Consider the following 15,751-nt stretch of genomic DNA (forward strand, 5'->3'; position numbering starts at 1 on the left):
GGACACGCCTCTCCCTCCCCTGCCCCACAGCACAGGCATCTGTATCGCTGTCCTGAGGACGGCGATACAGATGACTATGGAGATGAGCGCTTCCACAATTAAAGCGCTCATCTCCCTGTGGCCTGCCGCCGCAGCCCCCCACTTCTGAGCATCTTGGGGGGGGGGCAATTGCCCCATTGCCCCCCTTCCCCCCGGATCCACCAGTGGCTGGAGATAGATTAAACGGTCATTGGATATCAGTTTTCCAGCAGGCCAGTGTATTACGGGCCCCAAAAATTATGCATTCAGCTTACAGAAAAGATCAAGTGATTATATGGCTGGAGGTCTATTAGACGGTCAATGGATATCAATTTTACTGAAGGACAGTACAAATACAGGTCAAATACATATGTTTAAAAGAAATAAAAATATAAAATTGGATTAAAAACATGGCTAACGAAATGCCCCCTCTTGAAAAAAACCCTAATGATAATAGTTGAAATTCGATAACACTTGGTCATCACTGGTGTTGAATACCTCCGAGGCCTAAAACATTAGGCATTCACCGGACAGAAAAGGCCTTTTATGCCGCTGTATTTGCCTAAAACAGGGACCATTATTTGTTCTGGGTGGTGGCGGATATTTGTGGGCTGTCATGAGGAAATAAATTTAAACGTGGTCGTCACATGTGATGAATTCCTCCGAGATCCATGCCTCATTCATTTTTAGAAATGTGAGGTAGTCCACACTGTCTTGAACTACGCAAGTGCGCTTATCGGTCACGATCCCCCCTGCTGCGCTGAACGTCCTTTCGGACAGGACACTGGACGAAGGGCAAGCCAAAAGTTCCATGGCAAATTGTGCCAGCTCTGGCCACAGGTCAAGCCTGCTCACCCAGTAGTCCAGGGGTTTCTCGCTTCTCAGAGCGTCCACATCGGCCGTTAACCCGATGTAGTCGGTCACCTGTCGGTCTAGGCATTCCCTGAGGCTGGATCCGGAGGACACTGTCGATGGGTTGGCGGCAAGAATGATCTCATATCTGAAGTAACCAACACATCTTCAAACCGCCCTCTTCTTGCATGCGCTGTTGGATTGGTACCCGCAACTGATTCTTTGTGAGTGGAAATTCCTCTGCCAGCACCCGCAAAAGCAGAATGCAGCATTTCTCGAAGCAACGCCTGGAAGTGCTGCATTCTGACAGCCCTCTGTGATGCTGGTAACATGTCCACCATTTTGTGTTTGTACCGGGGGTCTAAGTACGTTGCCACCCAGTACTGGTCCTTGCCCTTTATACATTTTATACGGGGGTCGCTCTTCAAACACTGGAGCATGAAGGCCCCCAAACTGGAAGCAGTGGAGTGGCCTGGCTCCTGCTCATCGTCCAGGATAATGTCGTCCTCGGTCTTCTCCCCCCAGTCACGGACAATACAAGGGATCCCCGAAAAGTTTAAAGCATGCTCTTCTTGATCCTCCTCCGCCCCGGCACCATCATCCTCTGACTCCTCTTCAGACTCCTGTTGACTTGTCTCAGGTGGAGTAGTTCCCCTGGGAAGTCATCCAGCATTGCGACTTCCTCATCTTCCTGCTGCTGCTCTTCGACGACTTGATCATTGACACGACGCAATGCACGCTCCAGAAAGAAGCCGTAAGGTATGATGTCACTGATGGCTGCGACTGACCAGTTTGGTGATCTCATCAAATGGCCGCAGAAGTCTGCATGTGTCGTGCATGAGCAGCCACTGGCACGGTGAAAAAAAAACAAGCTCCCAGAAACTGTCCTGCCGCAGAGTTCGTACAGGTAGTCGTTACCGACACGTTTCTGCTGGAGCAGCCGATCAAACATATACAAGGTGGAGTTCTAGCGCGTCGGGCTGTCACAAATCAGATGTCTGACGGGCAGGTGGTGTCGCCGCTGAACCTCAGCAAGGCGAGCCATGGCCGTGTAAGATCTTCTAAAATGGCCAGAGATTTTCCTGGCCTGCCGCAAGACGTCCTGAACCCCGGGGTATTTGACAATGAATCGCTGCATAACTATGTCCAGGACATGTGCCATGCACGTCACGTGTGTCATTTTGCCCTGTTTCAGCAGATTTGCACCGTTGTCACACACCACTTTACCAACTGTCAAATTGAGCCGGGTTAGCCACTGATTGGCCTGTGACCGCAAAGCTGAAAAGAGTGCAGGACCGGTGTGGCTCTTGGCTTCCAGGCACAACAGCTGCAGCACAGCATGGCAACATCTCACCTGGCACGTCGAATAGGTTCTGGGGAGCTTGAGGGGCGCAGCGGAAGAAGCGTAGCAGTGGAAAAGGAGGAGTCAGCCGAGGAGGAGATGAAGGATGGAGTAGGAGGAGGAGAAGAAGAGGCAGGACTGCATGCAATCCGTGGCAGTAACACCAAATCCACACGGGTGCCACGGGTTGCATGCTTGATGGCAGTCAGAAGGTTCACCCAGTGGGCAGAAAAATTTATGTACCTTCCCTGCCCGTGTTTGCTAGACCACGTGTCTGGTCAGATGTATCTTGGCACCGACACTGTGCGCCAGAGATACATTCACTTGCCGCTGAACGTGGGATGCCCTTCTGGGAGAAATATTTCCTTCCGGGGACCTTCCATTGCGGTGTATCACTGGCCACAAATTTTCTAAAGTCCTCACAGTCCACCAGTTTATATGCCAGTAGTTGGCGAGCTAGCAGTTCCGAAAAGCCAGCGGTCAGCCGTTGGGCAAGAGGGTTATCCGGCGTCATCATGTTTTTACGCTCGAACATTTGGCCTCGTAAACCGGCCTTTTGCGAGATGAACGCGACGACGGCACGGTGGAAGGTAGAGTAGACACATGGGAGAAGGAAAAGAGGCAGGACGTAGAGCGCTAGGAGTGTGGCTTTGTGGGTTCTGATGGTGTTTCTCCCGCTCAGCTCGGTGATGGGAAGCCAGGTGCCTTCTTAAGGCGGTCGTCCCTAGGTGGGTTTTGGGCTTACCGCGACTTATGTGTTGACAGCACAGGCTGCAGATGGCAACACTATTGTTAGCAGTGCACACATAAAAAAAAAAACACACTGCAGAGCCATGTGCCAGCGTCCTGGGAGCGCCAGATGTGACCGTGCATGGTGGATGGCTCGTTCCAGATACATTAGCAGTCTGCTTTTTGCCTCTTGTGCCTCCTCCTTCTGCCTTCTTCTCCTCCTTCTCCTCCCTGTCTGCTACTCCATCTCTCCCTGTGAACTCCCCTCCTCTTCCTCTCTTGTGGGAACCCACGTGACATCCATCGACATGTCACCATCGTCACCTTCACCACCACTGACATTAGAGATCTTGGAGGAGGCAGCAACAGCGGGGACCACCCTCCTCGGGCTGATCTGGGCACTGTCGTCAGACTGCTGGGTGGCGACCATTGATACCTCCTTTTCATGATCCAATGCCAAGAATGGCTGCGCATCGGTAAGGTCTTGGAATAGATGGGGAAATAATTCCTATGACTCGAGTGGAGGGGATATGGTGGTGATGGTGGTGGTGTCTTTGGAGGTGCACACAGCAGAGAGTGAAGAGGGTGCAGATAAAGAGGATGAGGAGGCTGCAGAAGCGGAAGACTGAGTGAGCCACTCAACCAACTCTGGTGCGTCCTTTGACGTAATCGCACGCACCTTCTGCAACTTCCCACTTAGGCTCCAGCCTGGTGCATCTGTCCAACCCCTACCACCCCTGTGGAATGGCCTGCCTCTTCCTCTGCCTGTCATTTTCAAAATGACCCTGTGACAAAAGTCCCTATAGAAGAGCAGTATTTGTGGAAGAAGGTATATCACACCCCTGCCTCAATCAGTATTTTTGGGGGGCAACTGGTATATCACACCAGTAGAAATGATTTGTTCCAATAGAGTTTGTCACTCTGTGTCGCTGCGGTAATGCAGCAAAACGCAAACAAATGCTGCACTATCCAAATGCACTATATAGAAAGTATACTATTGGTATATCACACCCCTGCCTCAATCAGTTTTTTTGGGGGGCAACTGGTATATCACACCAATTGAAATTATTTGTTCCAATAGCATTTGTCACTCTGTATAGCTGCAGTATCACAGCAGAAACACACACAAGTGCTGCACAATACAAATGCACCATAATATACTTATAAGTATAAGTATATCACACCCCTCTGTAAGTCACACCTATAGATAGCACACCTATACCAGTCTTTAAAAGGACTTTTGTGGCCCTTTTAGCTAGCGTTTTGTGTCCCTAATAGTCCGTCCCTGCTCCACACAGCAACCTCTCCCTACACTAGCAAAAAACTGAATTTAAAATGGCGGCCAGATCAGGTTTATTTATAAGGTAGAGGGGTATGTCCATGTGCTAAAACATCTCAATTGGCTGTCCTGTACCACCTGATGGATGTGTCATGGGTCAAAGTTCTTCACAATGTAAAAGAATATGGCGCCGGCGGACATCGCCATATGTTCGCCCGTCCGGCAAACCGCAAACAAGCAAAGTTTGCCACAAAATGACCGTCGGGCGAACCGCAAGGCCATCTCTAGGCACCGTTACAGGCGACTGACCTGTGCAATAGGTGGGTGGCCTAGGTGGCGGATCCACTCCGCGTTCCCTCCAGTAGCGCTCCCACACCTCCTGGATGTGGGCCTGCAGCTCCTTTTCATCATGGGCCACAGTTGAGACCAGCCTGACAACTACGAGGGGTGCAGCGAGTGGCATTCCTTCCGCTCTCCGTAGCGCTGCCTCAGGCGTGAGGTTCACGCTCTCCTCCGGCGCTGTTTCAGGGCTCCACTCCGCCATGCTGTCTTTTTCTCTCAGTTCAGCGTCTCTAGGCGTGTTCAGCGTGCGCATGTACGTCACGCTCTTCTGGAGCGTGACCCTCCCCCTGGGTTCACTTTGCTTAGAGGAGGCGCCGGCTCTTGGGCAATACGACATTGGAGGTAGGTACATTATCAATCACTTTCCAAAAAGGGGGTGGCACAATAGATTTTCCCGACGCTAGCAGCGCATAACTCAAAGCAATGGCACAGTAAATTAATCAAGAAGGCCTCCTGCAGCCATTTTAGGTTCAATCCAAAAGTCCATTCACTGACAGCAAACAGTGGTAGTAACACAAACATGCAATTTTTCCACTTTTGATACAGCAATTCCGTAGCACGTGACTTGTATCATACATCCATGCAATTTTAAGCAATTGAAACAGTTCTGGACTATAGTTTAGACAACCTTTTCAAAGAATGGAGCAGAAGACAAGAAGATCTATGTTATTGCAACACTAGAAAGCCTGAGCAAGTTCAGGAACCAAGTAGAGTATTATTACCACTACTGCATAAGTGGAGCTGGAACCTACATACTGCACCTCACAAAGCCTGCTAATTGGGATTTGCAGATTTATAATTTTTGACAACTTCATGTAACACAAAGTACTACAATTGACAAGTAAAATTCCTGTTTGGTTCAACTACTGCCTCCCTCTTCATTCCATTTCATTTCCTCATTGCACCTCATGGTGCTGGCGTTACGAACACAGGGGTCCAGCCGCCAAAGCACCCTATGCGTTACCCAATTACCATCAAGGACACCTCAACCAACAACTGGCTGGTGTTCCCTGCAACAGAGAGTGCCCCGGAGGATTTAGTGCTGTCTTCCCATCCACTGCACGCCGGCCCAGGGGACAACTGAACTGTGAGTACTACTATCCTCGGCACCTCATCACTAGTACACTCACACTATACCCCGGTCCGCTGCAGAAGGAGCAAGAGAAGTCACTTGTGCAGGACGACAAGGCTTTTAAAGAGGATGACGATGACACTGGCTATGAAGACAAATCATTGCAGTGGGTGGGTGGAGCCAGAAAGAACTGGGGCACATTGGCAAGCATTGGAAACTGTTTGCTTGCTTATGTATTTCCAGGTGTATCATTAGCATGAAGCAAGCTTATGATTACTGGTTAACCATGCTTTCTGGCTGCCGAAATCGCTGTATTACCAGGATAAACCGTCTACACAGCTTGCTGCAGCTCTTGGCAAGCAGACACTTGCTGCGTGTCTCACCAGTAGGCACCTCTCCACCCCACACCTCTCACTGTTCTGCTACCACAAGTGGCTGCAACCAGTTCAGTCTCATTAACACGGTGGAGCAGGTTATTCATGTGCCAGACTGACTCAAATCAGCAAACAGAGGTGTGCAGCAACCCATGGGGAGGAGAGCAGGAGAGGGGATAGAAATAATAGTAGCAATAATGGAAGTTGTAGTGAAGCTGTAGATGTCAGTGCATTGCAGCAATGCAGGAATTATGAAGCCAGAATAACAGCAAAATGGTTCTTTATATTTATGCAAGAATGGGGGTGGGGGGCAGAGCTGTAAAGGAAATATGACTTACCTGCTTCCCGTTGTCGGTGATCGCTGGTCACTTGACGCAAGGGGACCCGTCACCGCCATGGCCAATGATTGGCTGTGCTAATGTCAAACTGTATGTTGACATCAAGGAGCCCAGCAGAGCATCACAAGCCTGGAAGAAAAGAAGTGGGGAATTGGCACTGGGAAGCAAGCAAGTCATCTTTCCTTTACAGGTCTGTCTGAGTTGAGAGGTTTACCCAAACTACCCCTTCATTCTTTCACAACCCCTATAAGTATTTCAGTTACAGTTCTCAGTAGACAATGGTCTGGCAGATGTTACACAAATGCACTTTCCACAGTTCTTATAGGTGACACAACTGCACAGGTAGTTAATATGTAAAGATATTCATTTAAAGCAATTCTCCTTACAGTGCATTTCTTTAGCTGAATCTTGCACAAGTATCCAGGCATGGGGTGTAACACTTCTTTTTCTGCAATGCAACCTGAGGACAGACCATATTTTCAGACTATGCACTGCACCTTTTTTGTACAGGTTGCGATACTTACACTGCATGCATCCACAATGTCCTCTGCGGGACGTGGATATTTTTATCCAGGTGATCAATTGTCCTCTCAAGTATGTCCAGGCACCGGAAGACTTTAATCTCCTTAACACATAGCAGTGGAGACTCTGTGAATTCCGACAGCAATTCTCCAAATACTTTCTCTCTAGAACTCCTCTCATACATTTGGCCTTCTTTGGACCTGGCCCTGGTTGATGTCTAGCCCAGAGGTGGCTCTTCTGTCAGCTACCCTTACCATGTGCTCACCCTTCAGAGTCTAAGCTCAGACTGCTCTAGATCTATGCTACAGAAGGGAAACATTCCTCCCTGTTTGTTGTTAGGTCTTACTATGAACTCCTTGATCAGATTAAAACAGTAAATGCACAAACCACACAAAAGTGCATTTGAATCCCTTTGCAGTGGGATGTATGCCTGAACAACCAGGTTTAGTCGTACCTGGACTGTGGCCTTTTTCTGGAAAATACCATGTTTCAATGGGCTTCTGGGCAGGCAGGTTAGAACTGTGGCTGGAACTGGCCCAGTTTGCTCTTGCTGTAGTGTCCTTTACTGTCCAACCTACAGTCAGGGGTGGACCTAGCCTTTCTGCTGCCTGCACCAAAAATTGAAATTCCCCCTTCCCCCAATGCCAAATTCTCAACCTAACCCCCTCCCTACAGCCCTGTTAAATACATACTTAAAAAACATTACATCATTACATATAGTGCTACAAAACATAAAGGAGAATGCAGCTCTACATACCTATTAAATGTACATCTAGTGAAGTCTCATCTGACATTCTCTTTCCTCATCTTCTTCATTTGGAGCAGACCACCATAATACTTTATTTCATCCATCTCTTGTCTCAGTGCACACAGACATCTACTTTTCCATCATCCTCCCACATTCTAAACACCCCATCCTGCCACCTCCAATGCAGTGCTCCCCAATACTATACAGATAATCCCCCTGAAAATATTAGTACCACACAGATAGTGCCACTTCCAATAATTATTGGCATACAGCGTCCTAAAAAATAACTGCCCCAGGCAAATTGTGTCCCTGACACAAAACATACCGTACCTCAAAAATAATTGTGCTAAACTAATACTGTCTGTGCCAGGTTGCCACCCACAGTATTAGTGCTCCCAAAAGTCTCACCAATAGAAATAGTTCTCTAAATTAAAAATATTTATTCATTTATTACAATCATATAAACCCATCATACATAAAAAAAATTGACAAAAAATAAATATATGCATATGTAAATATGCAGTCACGGTTCCTTTAATTGCAGATTAGCAGAGCTTGAGCATATTCAGCTATATTATATACGACAAGACAGCTATTACTTGCATCAGCATTACTTACATTCTGTATTTGAGGTCTATATACTTTACTGCATGCGTTAATTATGAAATGCTGAATACATTAGATTGTATTAGATTGTCGTTTTGCCTAGATATTAGTTTGTTGCAAATTAAGTATCCATCCCTCTTATAGGGCAACCAAGTGATACAGTACCACAGAGCATTGATACAAGTGACACAGTTCTTATTCATCCGCTTGCATATACAGCCTCCTTGTTATTCACTTGTTATGTCCCGTATACCGTCCGACTTCACCGGGTATCTCAGTATGTATATTGCAACTTTTGTACTAACAGCACGCCTTACCCACCTCAATAGTTTTCTGTGGTCTGCTGTGTACTGTAGTTCCATGGATCGCTGGCTCAATTCTCTTCAGATCGCTGGCTTCTTGGATTTAGGCGTGGTATCTTGTAAGTTGGATCTTCATACTTGAAAGATACCTCCTCACAGTTATCTTATCGTCTTTACACCAGACACATTTCAGAACAGAAGTTCCTTCCTCAGTGGTGGCCACTGATTGCCACCTAATTGTTTATTCCTTAGAAATATTTCTCTGCCAGAGTGCCATTGGTGTTAACAGTGCTCTCAATATTAATAATGTACCCCTTTGCCGAGCAATGGTCTAATGTCACTCAAAAGGGAGTCAGTTGTGTGGCACATCAGGCTTCCACTCTTGGACAAAAGCTCAGTCCTAATTTATTTCTTGAAAAAATAAAAACCCCACCCACCTGGTTACACTATCCCGGCAGCTATAAATGTGGACATAATATTTGCATTTGTTGTCAGTATATGCGACCTGAGCAGTCTATGCGGTCCACAGTGAACAGACAGGAATTTCAGATTAAATAATACATGAACTATAATACTTCATATGTCATTTACTGTGTTACATGCACAGCCTGTAACCTTCAAAACATTGGTTGTACTACCAACGAGTTGAAGGTTAGAATCAGGAAACACTTATCTGACATACCCCACTATACACTATGTTTCTGCGGCCAGTCTGCACTTCGCGGTAGTCCATCAGGGCAATACCGCTCATTTCTCAGTGCAGGTGGTGGAACATGTGTCATTACCGATCTAGGGAGGAGATCAAAATTTTGAATCGTGAATCCTTCTGGACTTTTGAGCTTGATACTCGCACACCCAATGGGATGAATAAAAGACAAGACATAATGTTATATTATCTGGTGTTTATTTAATTGTCTTTTTTCTCTACCAATGTTGTGTTTTTATTTTTGCTCTTTGTATGTGCATGTTGCTTTAAATCACAGGTGCTTGTTTCAGAGGTGCTTGTTATACATATCTTGAAATAAACTCACAACAACCCATCCACGTATAATTGGTGGGTGGTTGTATTTAAACACCTGTTTAATCTGTAACCATTGTGTCATGAGTAAGGGCTTCCATAAATGGTGCAGGTGAGCTCAGCTATTTTTTTCTTTTCTACTTATCACAATGTCCCCCTTTGTGTCCCAGAATTAATAGTGCCCCCATGGTACCCATATCAGTAATCGTGTTCCCCATTGCCCTCCAGTAGTAATAAAGCCCACCATAATGCCATCAGTAGTAATAATTCACCTTATAATGTGTGGAAGTACAGAAAATACCCCCTGGTAATGTATGCCAGTCTAAAAAAAATGTCTCCTTACCTGTACCAGTATACAAAATAACCCTAATATGTGCTGGTACAAAAATACCCCCTTACAATGGGTGCCAGTACAAAAAATACCCCTGCACAATGTGTGCCAATACAAAAAACCCTTACATTGTGTACCAGTACAAAAAATACTAATTTACAATGTGTGCCAGTACAAAAATACTACCTTACAATGTGTGCCAATACAAGAAATATCCCCTAATATTTACCCATAGCTTTATATGTCAGTGTCACTCTGACACTATTTACCATTACTGTCATTGCATTAAATAACTTAAAGGGGGAGAGCGCAAAAATTCGAAAAAGTAAAAACATAAAAGAAAAATGTGAGTCCTAGGAGACCTCAGAGTGTCATATACCTATTTTCAGGCCAATCAGAGCACTTTTGGATTTAGACCTGAATCACATTTTTTGACCCAGTGATTCCTAAGAAGATACAAAACGAATTTCAAGAAATTCGCTCATCTCTAACCTAAGTATATCTGCATAATCTTACAACCAAAGGTAAACTAATTGTAAATCATCTAAACTATCACTGAAGTATATAGTGTGGTCACTTAAATACATTGAGGTTTTCTGCAGAAAAGCTTAAATGCATTTGAAAGAAGTTGCTGCCACTGTCCTGAGCCTGGATCCTTATCTCAGCAGAATCATGATCTTTAGTTTCCGCTCTGTTGAGTATGTCAGAAAAACTCTGAATTAAAAAAACTGGATACAAACTACAAAATAGAAAACATTGCAGTTGTAGAGGTGACCACTAGCTGAGGAAGCACAAAGCTACATTAAAGAAGCCTGACAGGTGGAGGACATGTGTTCAGTTCCCTTCTGCTGGAAAAAGAGAAGAGGTAGAACTTAAAGGACTTTTTTTTTACCAGTTGTAACTAGATATTGACACCTATCCTTTCTTGTAATCTGTTTTTATTTTCTGATTGCAGATTTTAATTATATTTCTTGGACATTTTTATGGGGGCTTCCATCTTGCCTGAGCTCTTCTTGACAGCATTTAGAAGCATTAGGAAAATTGCTATACGGCAACCCCATGGGCCATAGACATGCAGCGTCCCACTAGCGTACATGGGCACTGCAAAAGCTTGTTTTGTCATCTGTAATGTCATGCTGTATTTCATCCTATTGTGAAATCCCTGTTACCAGGCTGTCAGGTGCACTACATACATTCCACCACTAGATGGGGTAGCACCACAGTATATATAGGACAGTTCAGGCCTAGTTGGTCAGTTGAGAGAAGGAGTAGGAGGTGAAGGAGTGAGAGTGCAGCTGGTAGCTGTGTTTAATGCAAGTCAGTTCATGGGAAAAAGAGTGGATAAAGACACAAAGGACAACAGCCATTTTACCAGGCTTTGGGGAACTTTGGATTCAGGTAAAAGGATTTATTCAGTGATGACCAGTTCGCAGTGTTCGCCGACGAACACATGCGATCTGCCATCTTCACTCCCAAGTCCGGCGATGCAGAGGTAAGTCCTTACCTGTGCCTGCGCGGCGAGCCGCTCTGAAACACATGCGGTCTCCGGGAGCAGGCAGTTCCGAGAACAGCCCGATGAAGGCCATCACTGGATTTATTAGCTTCCGGCAGCCTCACCATTAAAGAGCTGGAGAAACAGAACCAGGCAAGGAGCTGAATATCAGTGAGTACCTAACTAACTACCCTAGCCTGACACATTACCACCAGCACAGCCTGTTACTGGGATTTATCACATCCAACTTGCATGTGTATCAGAGACTGCTTTATTACTGGATGTAAACTGTTATCAAGAACCTGGTTATGGTAAAGTTTACAGTTAGATTCAAACCTGCCTCATTCTTCTAACTTCATACTACTACCATTCTCAACATTTTGCACCATCAAGGTGCTGGCGTCACAACATTACTTAATTCAGGGGCCCAGCCACACAAGCACTCAGAAACAGAAATCCAATCACCATTAAGGGCACCTCAATCACCACCTGGCCGGTGTCCCCTGTAATCAAGTGTGCCCTGGAGAATCCAGTGCAGTTCTCCCCTTCACTGCACTGCTGGCCCAGGGAGGCGACTGCTAAACCGTGAGTAACCGATGAACTGTTTGTACACTTCAGCCCACCGTGAACCTCACGTGTTCTACCCCTGCGGAATGGCATGTTGCAGACACAATGGTCAGGACCTCATTGACTTCTATGAGAGAGTTTTCTAGGCTGTGACCTGTGTAGAGGTCATTGTACAAGGAAAGAATAGATATGCTTTGAATGGTGGATCTTGTCTTAACTTTCATTCTAATCTTGCCTGTAATTATATCACCTCTGTGTATATATAAGTAGGAAACTGCAGTAATGTGATCTGTATAGACCAAGAGGTGGAACCTATTATTAGGCTTAGTGCCCAATACAAAAACGACAGGATTTTATGTTTTTTGTTAAAAAAAATAGACATTGACATAATGCACAAAGTGAAGACCAATATAATAATAACTTTTTAATTTGATTAGCTTTCATGAAAATAGGTTCAATATGTTTGCCTATAGGGATAACATGATAAAATTTTATGACACTGACAAATATTGTTTCCCTCTCGTGGGAAAAATCAAAACAGTATATGTTGCTTAAATGAGAGTATGTAGGAACTCACTATATCTTCTTTGATAAATGTGCTTCTTCTGCAGATTCAGAAAATTATGTGTAGTGATTAATGTTGGCTAGAGCCATCAAGGCCAGTAAACTCAGTTCCTAATACCGTATCTGAAATTTTCTACAAGTAATGGTGTCCATACATATTAGTCTAAAGTTGCTGGAAAAAAAATGGATGAATTCTACCAAAATTATTTCTTATTTGGTGGAATTTAGCAACTAACAATAGTTTAAGTCAGGCATGCTCAACCTGCGGCCCTCCAGCTGTTGGAAAACTACAACTCCCATAATTCCCAGACAGACTACAGCTATAAGCCTACAGAAGGACATGGTGGGAGTTGTAGTTTTACAACAGCTGGAGAGCCGCAGGTTGAGCATCTCTGGTTTAAGTCAACAGATGACAGTGTTGTCAGTGTTTAAGATTTTCAACAAGTAGTCAGGATAAAGTTCTTTCAAAGAAAGATCTTACAAACATGAATTATTTCTTGAAAGAATGTTCACTGAAAGAGGATTCATTTTGACTTTTAACATGACTTTCACTTGACTGATTGTTACAGCTAAAATTAGTATGACTGCACCTTCCAAGCAATTGTTCATGAGACGATTGTTTGTTTAACAGCAGTCCAACTATGAACCTACTTTATCTAATGTGTATGCCCACCATGTCTCGGTATACCCATCTTTGTAACTATGCAATTCATCCTCTGCCAGTCCCCACAAATAGCGATACTTTCTGGCAGACCTCTGGTCTTCATTCTTTAACCCCTATACAGGGATCTGGACTCTGCTGCAGTAACTGCTGACTCATGGAGAACAAGAAATACCAGTTGCTGAGTGTCAAGGGATCCGGCAAAACCATAGTCAGTGACAAGCTGAGGTTAGGGCAGGTAGAGTTCATGTAATCCAGTTATCAGTCCAAGGGTGATGGCAGGCAGCTCAGGGTCAAATCAGGAAACAAGCAGAGTTCAGAACGTGGAAAGGCAAACTGGGCAATGGATCATCTTTGCAGAACACTAGACAACTAAAACCTATTGCTCAGGCACCTTCTAAAAAGGGGAAGGTGCCTTAAATACCCTAAGGCAGACTGAGACACATGTACATTGGCCCTTTAAGAGCCAGAAGAGGCATGTGCAAGCATTATACGTGGAAAGAGGCAGACCAAACAAGCAGGAGGCCTCAACATGTGTGAAGTGGACAGAGCTGTACTGCTTTAGTGGTGGGAGCATGGAACATGGTAGCAGAGAGAGGCGGCAGCAGGCACAGACCAAGGGCAAATTCTCTCTGAATTGCCTGTCAGTTTAAAAGTATTCTAAGACCAGTTGTCCTCTTTTTTTTTAAGGCCTTCAATTATATATCTAAGTTGAAGTACTTTTCTTTGTTGATAGTGGCACTAGAACGCCTTCATAACTTGTTTTATTGTGTTCGGCTGTACTTTGAAAACTGTTCATAAATACTAGTGATGAGCGAGCATGCTCGGCCAAATACCTGTTCGGCTCGAGCATCGCTATGCTCGGCACATGGCGGTACTCGGCCAAGTACCGCATGTGCTCGAGCGCCATGCTCGAGTCTCCTTCCCGCACGTTTCGTGGCTGCTAAGCAGCCAATAAACATGCAGGTAAGTACTGCCATCACTGAAATACCAGTAGCCATGTTGGTTACTGGCATTACAGTGATTGGCTGGCCGGAACGCATCATTGGGTGCTATATAGCACCCGATGATGCCGGTTCGGTTCATTGCGAGTCAGTGAGAGCTGCGCTTAGGAAGGGACAGATAGTGTAGGGAGATTGTGATCGCAATATATTCCAGTGAATAGAGTTTCAAAGAACCAAAAGTCCTTTTAAGGACTATTGTGTGTGGTGGCAACAATTTAATTGTGCAAAGTAGTACTCAATTTTTTTTTTTAATACTTTGCGAAATAGCGATTCCTTTGCTATATAGAAGGTGTCTGCAGTGATTTGTGACATCTGTGCAGCAATACCTTCTATGTGTCAGGGGCAGAGATAGGAAGAATCATAGTGAAAACACCATTTTTTTTCCCCATAATCTATCCACATTTTTGCTGTCAACTGTATAATCCGTAAATTGCTTGATCTGTGCTTCAACACCTTGTGTGGTTGTCAGACCCATATATAGGGAAAAAAAATTAATACAGAAAGCCGGTAATTACTCACCCGTAATTCTGTTTCCTCATAGTCACGGCAGCACCACCAGAGAGATGGACTCCTCCCCTAGGAACAGGAAACATAGAGTACAAAAGGAAGTACTTCCCTCCTATACATCAGTGAATTACAGAGATCTAGGAAGCCTTCCAGTTAGTTAGCATCTGAAATAATACAACTTAAGCAAGACAAGAATATAACAAACATCTTTTTTTTTTTTTTTGCAACACCCCGTGAACACCAATTATTATAATCAAGGTACAAAGGGTGGGAAGCCGTGGTGCTGTCGTGACCATGAGGAAACAGAATTACCGGTGAGAAAATTCCCGGCTTTCCCCCATGTCACGACAGCACCACCAGAGAGAATACCAGAGAAGAAATTTAGGGTGGGACCATGGCCTGAAGCACCTTACGCCCAAAAGCTAAGGAAGAAAAAGAGCCCACATCAAGTCTATAGTGACGAAAAATAAGTGTGTGGAGACGACCAAGTAGCCGCCTTACAAATCTGATCAATGGAGGCACCTCTCCTTTCTGCCCAGGAAGATGCCACCGCCCGTGTTGAATGGGCTTTCAGATTATCTGAGGGAGATAAACCTGCTGAAACATAAGCAGCAGAAATACCCTGCCTGATCCATCTAGAGATGGTATCTCCCCTCACTTTATCCCCTTTATTTGGCCCAGACACCTGAATAAAGAGTCTATCAGATTTCCTGAAGTCTTTAGTCCTGTCTATGTACTCCAGAACACATCTGTGTACATTCAACATATGAAATTTCCTTTCTCCGTCAGAAGAGGGATTAGCACAGAAAGAGGGCAGCACAACCTCTTAGGACATATGGAAGGTGTCAACCACTTTGGGTAAAAATGCTGGATCCAGCTTAAGGATAATTCTATGCTCTAAAAACTGGGTATAGGGCTCCCTAACGGATAAGGCTGCTAACTCCCCTATCCTACGCGCTGATGTTATAGCAACTAACAGGGCAGTTTTCTGAGCCAACACTTTGAGGGGTATATCAGATAAGGGTTCAAAGGGAACTATACATAAGGACTGGAGAACAACTGAAAGGTCCCAAGATGGAGAAC

Source organism: Bufo bufo, chromosome 2, assembly GCF_905171765.1.
Source record: "Bufo bufo chromosome 2, aBufBuf1.1, whole genome shotgun sequence".
NCBI lineage: Eukaryota > Metazoa > Chordata > Amphibia > Anura > Bufonidae > Bufo > Bufo bufo.